The sequence below is a fragment of the Limulus polyphemus genome, unplaced genomic scaffold (genome assembly GCF_000517525.1).
Source record: "Limulus polyphemus unplaced genomic scaffold, Limulus_polyphemus-2.1.2 Scaffold6589, whole genome shotgun sequence".
NCBI lineage: Eukaryota > Metazoa > Arthropoda > Merostomata > Xiphosura > Limulidae > Limulus > Limulus polyphemus.
Window position 1 is genome coordinate 3,841 of NW_013672199.1, and position 9,837 is coordinate 13,677.

At 34.8% G+C, this 9,837-nt stretch overlaps 1 pseudogene; it reads left to right on the forward strand.

Annotated features, from left to right (window-relative positions):
- Positions 1-9,837, forward strand: part of LOC106473878 — a 27,430-nt pseudogene that overhangs the window by 3,287 nt on the left and 14,306 nt on the right.

The following is a 9,837-nucleotide window of genomic DNA, read 5'->3' on the forward strand; positions in this document are numbered from 1 at the left end:
TATTATAAAACAAGAAAATATTTTGAATGAAATCTTCTCCTGATTTTTATACCACGGTTTTAAAAATATTTCCTCCAATATTTGTGAATTTTTTTAGTATTTACGTGAAGAAAAATCTTATTGCGTTAGATATCCAATGCTTCATATAACACTTAAACTTTAAAGGCATTTTACTTAGATTTCAAATGGTTGTTTCATTATGAATTCAGATTAAATAATAGTTATTATTTTGTTGATACTTTATTAATTACTGTTTGACAGCCTGAACTTTATTTAAGTATAGAGATTATTCCATAGCTGTAAAATACTTTTATTTCGTATGTCCGTACAATGAACATATTAATAATAACACGTTTATCGTTGATGTTAATTTCAAATTTGCCCATGGTTTAAAAATAAACTTTCATACTTTCTCCCTAAAGAATATATCACTTTCAATGGGGAAGTGATTTACTCATAAAGTTTGATTTAGTTTCGATATATGTCAAAGTTCGTATGATTAGAATTACAGTGTGGTTAAAACTGAAAGACCTTATGTACAATATGGTTAAGCCTAAAAGTTATACACAGTATACTTAAGCCTAAAATGTTAAACACAACATTGTTAAGCTGAAAAAATGAGCATATTTAAGCCCCAAAAGGCTATACACAAGATAAATAAGCCTAATTTAACGACTATAGTGAACAGTAAGCTTAATTTAACGATTATGCACAGCATTAAGCCTAAAATAGCTATATTTAACCAGCATGGTTAAGCTTTAAATAATAATTCAAAGTATGATAGTGCGAAGTGGTAATCCATTGAATTATTTCAGGTCTAGAGAGGGACAAGGACTATGAAGTGAAAATACCAGACCAGGAGAGAGTTGCTTGGATTTGGTGTCTTTTCTTTGCCATGGTTGTTCCTGAGCTTTTCACCCATTTCCGGAGTTCAAGAATATGTGTTTTCAAGTCCTACAGAAGGCCTCAGTTTCAAACATTTATTACGGTATGAGAAAATTACAAGTTAAAATTTCTATTCCAACATAAGTCACGAACAGATAAAAGTGTAAACAAGACTATTAACCTTCCTTTGTTAAACAAACAATTAATTAATAATATCAGACGTCAGAAAAGCTCAAAACAAAACAATTAATTAATAATATCATACGTCAGAAAAGCTCAAACAAAACAATTAATTAATAATATCATACGTCAAAAAAGCTCAAAACAAAACAATCAAACAATAAATTAATAATGTCATACAGAATGTTTATCATTGTGTGTGGTCTTAAAATGGCGTCACTATCCTACAGAATGTTTATCAATGTGTGTGGTCTTAAGATGACTTCACTGTCCTACAGAATGTTTATCAATATGTGTGGTCTTAAGATGATTTCACTGTCCTACAGAAGGTTTATCAATATGTGTGGTATTAAGATGATTTCACTGTCCTACAGAAGGTTTATCAATATGTGTGGTATTAAGATGACTTCACTGTCCTACAGGATGTTTATCAATATGTGTAATCTTAAGATGACTTCACTGTCCTACAGGATGTTTATCAATATGTGTAATCTTAAGATGACTTCACTGTCTTACAGAATGTTTAACAATATGTGTGGTCTTAGGATGACTTCACTGTCCTTCGCAAAAGCTTGCTAGAGTGGAGAGAATGAGCACAATCAATAATGGGGGAATCAGCCCCAAGGGATCTGGAACATGGGTTTTATAATGTGCGATAAATCCTCAGTAATATACGCTAAAGTTTTTAGTGTCCTACACCAGTGGTATTGTTGGAAACACCTAAAATACTGCCATGCCCGTGATATACATAAGTCTACTGAACATGAACATGGAAACGATGAAGGTACCAGGTCCTGATGGGGCTGATTCTACTCAGTTTTGTGTTTGTGTTGTGTTGTAGGTTGATATCATCAGGGTCAACTTTATGTCAAGACTGCTCGTTTTATTATTCTAGGATACTGTTCGTAAATAATTTTAAAAGTTTATATTATTCTCTGTAAGTTTAATACGGAACTTGATCTTGTTTAGGGTATATTACCAGATCGCTATGAAGTCTTTAAGCTTTGTGCTGAGATACAATAGAAAGGTTTAGTTTATACAGAAATTTTACATTAAAACTAACAACATTTCAGTTTAAGAAGACTATGGTACTTCCTTAAGCTAAAGAAAAATGTTTGTTAGTGACGTCAGTAAGTTTCAGTTGTGTCTTACAGGTTTTACTTATGGAAACACTACACGTACTAGGCTTAGTTCTCCTAGTATTTGTCGTCCTTCCCGACTTGGACGTGATAAAAGCCATCATGTTGACGAACTGTGTGTGTTTTATGCCTGCCCTCTTCAGTCTCCTATCACACCATAAAGATGAGGAAAAGCGTCCTTTAAAAGTCGTTTTGGACATCCTATCCATTGTTTCACAGGCTACGGGATTTGTAATATGGCCGATTGTTGAACACTACAAACGTTCCTGGACAATACCTGTTGCCGTGTTCTTGATCTCCTTCACCTGGTGGGAAAACTTTATCGACAAAAAGTCTCCTGTCTGGCTCATCAAGAAATTGGCTAATATAAAAGAAGACCTACGCAGAAGCCGGTACTTTACCTACATCTTCATTTCCATCTGGAAAACCATCTTGATTTTTTGTAGTATGCTGGCTTTCCTGTACATGACGATGGAAGATTTATCCAACCTCTTCCAGCTGTTTAAAAGCAGCTTCCAGCCTCACCCAATCAGGATCCATCAAGTGAAAACTTTTGTCCTCGATTCCAACCTTCCCGATCTTCCCACAGCCATCCCCATTGACGAAGAGATTGCCATAGATTCACTACCAATGGCCCCCATCTACGTGGCCTTAATTCAAGTTAGTGCGTCCTTATTGTGTTATATATTCAGCAAGTTTGCTTGCAAGATTTGTATCCAAGGCTTAAGCTTTGCATTTCCCATCAGCCTTACTGTCCCTGTAACAATGTCCTTACTGATCGCCGGATGTGGGATCCGGTCGGAGAACGAGTGTTTATATGAAAATATCTTACCCAAATATCTCTTCTGGACTTGTCCTGATGGGGATTTCTTTCAAGACTTTGTTTCCAAACAACACGCATGGATTTGGTTGCTATGGCTACTTTCCCAAACCTGGATTGCCATTCATATCTGGACTCCAAAATGTGAAAGACTGGCTACAACAGAAAAGTAACTTTTTTTTTAATAATAAAAAACAACCTGCTATTCTATTTTTAGGGTATTTTAAATAATGTGTTGAAATTAGAAGAATTTCTAATTGTATTTTCATTGAAATCTACAATAAAGATTCATGTTACTTATATAACATTGTATCGTCTTAAAACCCAAATTTGCTATGACTAATACGAGTAGTGTACCATACTGTAAAGATTTTACAGATTTTATGAATAATGCATACACACTAGAGATCATTATACTGTTAAGAAGAAGCTAATATTAACTGTTAAGTCATATGTTTCTAATGGCTTATATTTCTTTAGACTTTTTGTCAACCCAATGTACATCGGAGTCCTGGTAGACCAATCACTTGCTTTCAATAGACGAAGAGACGACATGGCCGAAATTAAGATATCGGTATGTTATTTGCAGAACATACTACAATGATTTGTTATACACAGATTGGTGTACGAACGATATTTTATATCGTAACTTAAAATTTTACTTTTTTAAATCACCACTGTAACTTTATCAACTTCAAATTTTACTTTTTTTAACCACCACTGTAACTTTATCAACTTCAAAGTTTACTTTTTTAACCACCACTGTAACTTAATCAACTTCAAATTTTACTTTTTTTAACCACCACTGTAACTTTATCAACTTCAAATTTTACTTTCTTAACCACCACTGTAACTTTATCAACTTCAAGTTTTACTTTTTTTAACCACCACTGTAACTTTATCATTTGTGGTAGCTTTTCCCTTTTTAAGCTGTAGCTATAGTTACGATACATTCTGGGTCTTTTATATTGACGTTTACACTCTTCTCACTGTATCATGTGAATACTGACATGCTAATGTTTAAACACAGAGTTCCAAAGTTCAGCTATTATCAAAACGTTCTGTTGGTTATTAAGTTTTAGCTCATCTTTTGAATCTGGAGGTTTCTAGAAATTTGTACTGCTGTTCAACCGGAAGGAGGTATGTCGTAAGTTGATGGTGTGGCCTGAATGTCTGGAACTTTCTTCAAAGTTTAGGAAACAATTTGAGACACTTATAAAGAGCGAGTTAGGCTAGAGTGAAGTATTTAATTTGTTGATGATGACAAAACCTTGTCGAAACGTTGTACATTTGCTGTTATGTTAAACTTACATTAAAGTTTTTCTTCATTACCCATTCAAGCCGTCTCCAACCAATATTAGTCTCAAAGTGGGTTCCTCGCCATCGAAGTTAAGATTTCTACTGTAATTACAATGGAAATTAGCATTCGAACATCGTTTGCAGCTGAGCGTAATGTTGTAATTCTGTATTAATTAATTATTGAACTTGGTTTGCAGGACATTGACCTAGAAGTGATCGAATACAATGACAACTCCCAGTACTACGAAACGATATCTGTAAATACCATCGACACTTCCAGCAGCCACAACGACCGGAGTGGACACAGCGTCCGGAACGTTGATCATATCACTCGCATCTACACATGCGCAACAATGTGGCACGAGACTCCCGACGAAATGATTCAAATGTTAAAGTCTGTTATGAGGTATTTATTTTGAACCGAATGCTATGTCGTTGTAGGTTTGGCTATTATATTTCCTGTCTGCTTCCCTTGTGGGATGACTTTCCGGTTTCTGGGCTGAGACCTCAGCCCGTTAAACATTTCAACCCTACGAAGATCATAAGATCTCTACGTTTCTAACTAACGAATTAATTGTTGTTTTGTTTGTGTTTTTATGAGGCACGAGTTGCTCGTGTGGTAGAGCGTTGCATTTCGTAACCTGGCGAGCAAGTTCAAATCTACACGAAATCATAAAATAAAATAAGTTGTATGTGCATGATAACAGTGACAGTCAATCCCTCATTTTGAATGTTAGTATTCTACTGACTGACTGATTACTAACCCGCTGGTCAGTAGTTTGGTATTAGGAACAGCGGTACGTGGTAGCCTGGCTTTTAATACAGGATACACGTTCCTCTTTTTTTACGTACTGAAAAATATTACATTTGAAAAGTAGGCTTAAGCTTGAACGTTGGAATCAGTATTCATTCAATGCCATTAATTAAAGATAAACTTATAAATAAATATAATTTTCATTAGAATACCTGAAAATAACATAAATATTTGAAACTCTTCAAAGGCTGGATGAAGATCAGTGTGCTCGAAGAAACGCCCAGAAATACCTCAGCATTGTGGATCCAGATTACTACGAACTAGAAGGTAATATTTAACGTACTTCTTGTAATTTATATGGATAACTTGTTACTACTCCAGACAAGGTTAGGTTACTATTAATAATTTACACAGTTTTCCGAAGAAGTAAAACCTGAAAATGACTATACACGAACTTGTGATTCTGTTTACAGGGCAGACAATAGAGTAAATGGAATAAACACGAACTTTTGATTCTGTTTACAGGGCAGACAGTAGAGTAAATAAACTAAACACGAACTTGTGATTCTGTTTACAGGGCAGACAGTAGAGTAAATAAACTAAACACGAACTTGTGATTCTGTTTACAGGGCAGACAGTAGAGTAAATGGTTTATATATACACCAACTTGTGATTCTGTTTACAGGGCAGACAATGGAGTAAATGGACTGTACACCAACTTGTGATTCTGTTTACAGGGCAGACAATGGAGTAAATGGACTGTACACAAACTTATAATTCTGTTTACAGGGCAGGCAATGCAGTAAATAGAATAAACACGAACTTATTATTCTATTTCTAGGGCAGACAATGCAGTAAATGGACTGTACACAAACTTGTAATTCATTGTCTGCCCTGTAAACAGCAGTAAATGGACTATACACAAACTTATAATTATGTTTACAGGGCAGACAATGCAGTAAATGGACTATACACAAACTTATAATTCTGTTTACAGGGCAGACAATAGAATAAATGGAATAAACACGAACTTATAATTCTGTTTACAGGGCAGGCAATAGAATAAAAGGACAAAAACTAACCAATATAAAACATATTGAACACACGTTCCTGTTGAGAAAAAATCCAAATATCACTAACTATGATTTTATTTGAGTAAAGAAACACATTCTGCTAATATAATAATAGGTAGGTAAACAACGATTTATAAACATAAGGAAAGGTTTTATTGATGGTATAACATACTACATGTTTCAACAGGACATTGGTCTGTTATCTTCAGGTATGATCAGTACTAAGCAATACAAGGTTTATGTATCGTACAAAGACAATCGACACAGGGAAGATTGGGGTGAAGATAAATCAAAGTTCTGACCTCCCCTGGTAATCATCTTCAGGCCCTTTTGGGGCCTGAAAGATCTCAAATCTATATTACTGCCCAGCCTTTTGCTTTGCTTTGATTAAGACACAAGGATTAAATGCGACGAAAACGGTGTCAGTAGGTGACAGAATATAGGTAAAGGCCAAGTCTGGTCAAGTGTCCGAACGGCGAATAGACCTTACCAAATATAGCTGATGCTGCTAGGGCCGTTATCACGAACTAGTCAGAGATTGTTTACGTTGATTATTTCTATAGTTTCTAAACAATCTCTTTCTTTTTTTTTAGTTTTGGGTCGGTGTTAGAGAAGAATTTCGTACTGATGATATGTTAAGGTGGATATCTGAAATTCACCTCTACACATGTGACCTTAATGTTGTTTGTGTGTATTATTTCGAAGGAACTTGATGTTTGATCTATGTAGGTATTTTCACATTCACGTGTGATACTGTAAAATGTCTTGTTTTTCTTCCTTTAACAGGGATTCTTTCGGGTTAGGTATTAAAGTGTTATTTTTATGTGAAGGTTTGAATACAGTTTTTACATCATTGCTAAAATTATTAAAATATCTAATAATTTTGTTACCAATTTCTGGCACAAAATGGAATGAAACAAGTTATTTTGTGTTGTTGAAAGGTGAAAGGTCAAAGTTAACGTAATGTTTTCTACTGTTTTGAATTTTGATACTAGCCCCACCTATGATATTGGGGTGGTTAACACCCCTAGACAGTGCTATGCTGTTTAAGTAGTTCAATTCAATAATAACACCAGCCGTAATTGTCAAGATCTATTCACTGTTCATACACTTGACCAGACTTGACCTTCACCTATATTCTGTCACCTAGTGACACCGTTTCCGTTACATTTAATTCTTGTATCTATTGTCTTTATACGATATATAAACCCTGGATTACTTAGTACTGAACGTACCCGAAGAAGACAGGCCAATTTTCTGTTGAAACGTGTAATATGTTACACCATCAATCAAACTATTCCTTACGTTTATAGATCGTTGTTTGTCCACCTATAATGACTCTCGAACTTTAGAGACAAGTTATGATAAAAGACTCTACTGTAAATGTGTGTACAGGACCACATCTGAGGTGTCATTGCTACAGTTGTTCTAAACGACGTAAGACACTGTAGTATGATTCTGAACTAAATACGTTTACATCACAGATAAAATAACGATTTGATATCTATTGTAATAATGAGATTAAAAGGGGTAAAAATTAATGTTGTTCTTGTTGAAAAACGAATATACAATATCGAAAAGAATAACTACAATATGTCTACTTTGTTGTGTATATATATATATTGGTTTCAACACTTTGGAGTGTGTTGACTTTACCTGTAGGGTCTGTTACTTCGCTTCAATTTACAATTAGTAACCATATTGTCGGAAAGATGGCACGACCATATACTCAACAATATTTGTATTTTTTTTTTCATACTTCTTTAAGTAAGGTCAAACACACACACTGTAAAAAACGTTCTGATTTAAATTTTTACCTAACTTGGCTTTTTTTTTGTAAATAATACGGAGAGTTTGGCACTTTATATAACTTGGTTCCTTATGATGCTAACAATTCGGGTTTCGATACCCGTAGTGAGAAGAGCCCATGATGTAGCTTTTTGCTTAACATCAACCACTCCAACCAAAAACCAAAAAAATAGATTTTTTATAGACAGTCCCGCGATGGGTAAGCGGTAAGTCTTCGTATTTACAATACTGAAATCAGGGTTTCGAGTCCTCTCGGTGGGCACAGCAGATAGCCCGATGTGACTTTGATATAAAAAAAACACACGCACACTCTTTTGCAGATATCTCGTGTTTATATGGCTAGTCCATTTATACTAATTTGGTTAGTTTCTTGCACATAGAGTGTTTTGGTTAGACAATATATTTACTTTAAGTATAAATTTCCAGTTAGAAACCCTGGTGTAACTTTGGTTTCAAAAACTAGAATATAAATGATCATACTCGAAAAAAAAAAGTGGGGGGGAACATGTCCCCTGTGAAAATTAGAGAGCTTTTGGTTAGAAATCAGTTACAAAAGCAATATCTGGTATTTGAACCGTACAATATTAACTAGGACGTATACAAGCGTGAGTATCTAGTGTAATCGTGTTCTAAGCAATTAAGTGTGGGGAACATGTCCCCTGTGAAAATTAGAGAGCTTTCGGTTAGAAATCAGTTACAAAAGCAATATCTGGTATTTGAACCGTACAATATCAACTAGAACGTATACAAGCGTGAGTATCTAGTGTATTCGTGTTGTAAGCAATTAAGTTTGGCAACAAGTTGAGGTGGCGTGTCTTTCTCAATCTGTACAGAAACCACACTGACATTCCTCGCGGGTCGTGGCTCTCAGCACATGTAACTTGGCACAAAGTTCTTGGTTAGAAAAGGGATCCCAACCTCTGTCCTAACATACCTTCGTGCTCTCACCCTTTCAGCACCTACACCCTCTGACTCAATCCAAAGAAACCCAGCTCCACCCACATCCTGATGTAAGCTGTTACACCTACACTTTCCAAATGAGATTATTTAAACTAAATGCATGTTTTACCGTCCCGTTCTTCTCATTGTCATTATTTTTACTTTTCAGTTCACATCTACTTTGATGACGCTTTTGAGTTGAGCGACGACAATGACGAAGAAATGGTTGTTAACCGGTTCGTGAAACAACTAATAAGAGTTATTGATGTTGCTGCAAGGTATGCCCAAGAAACATTTGCCCTTAAATAACTCTCATAAAATTGTAAAACATGTTTCACTGTTTCCTTTTAGCTATTGTTTTCAAATGTTTCTTTAACTATTTTTCAAAGAATACAACATTTTTGGCATGTTTGACAAAAGTAAAAACAAAGTTTGTTTCGAACTTGTTGACACGTTGCTGAAATTCCAGAAATATTTTCAATAATCAAAGATATTGAGAAACAGCAACTTACCAATCTTGTTTAATCATCTAGGAATGAAGCATATATTATTATTTTAGTATTCTAGAAGAACTGATATAAATACTCAAGAGGAGCTGAGTATTTCAGTGTTCTAGAAGAACTGATATAAATACTCAAGAGAGCTGAGTATTTCAGTGTTCTAGAAGAACTGATATAAATACTCAAGAGAGCTGAGTATTTCAGTGTTCTAGAAGAACTGATATAAATACTCAAGAGAGCTGAGTATTTCAGTGTTCTAGAAGAACTGATATCAGTACTCAAGAGATATGATTATTTCAGTGTTCCAGAAGAACTGATATAAATACTCAAGAGAGCTGAGTATTTCAGTGTTCTAGAAGAATTGATATAAATACTCAAGAGAGCTGAGTATTTCAGTGTTCTAGAAGAACTGATATCAGTACTCAAGAGATATGATTAC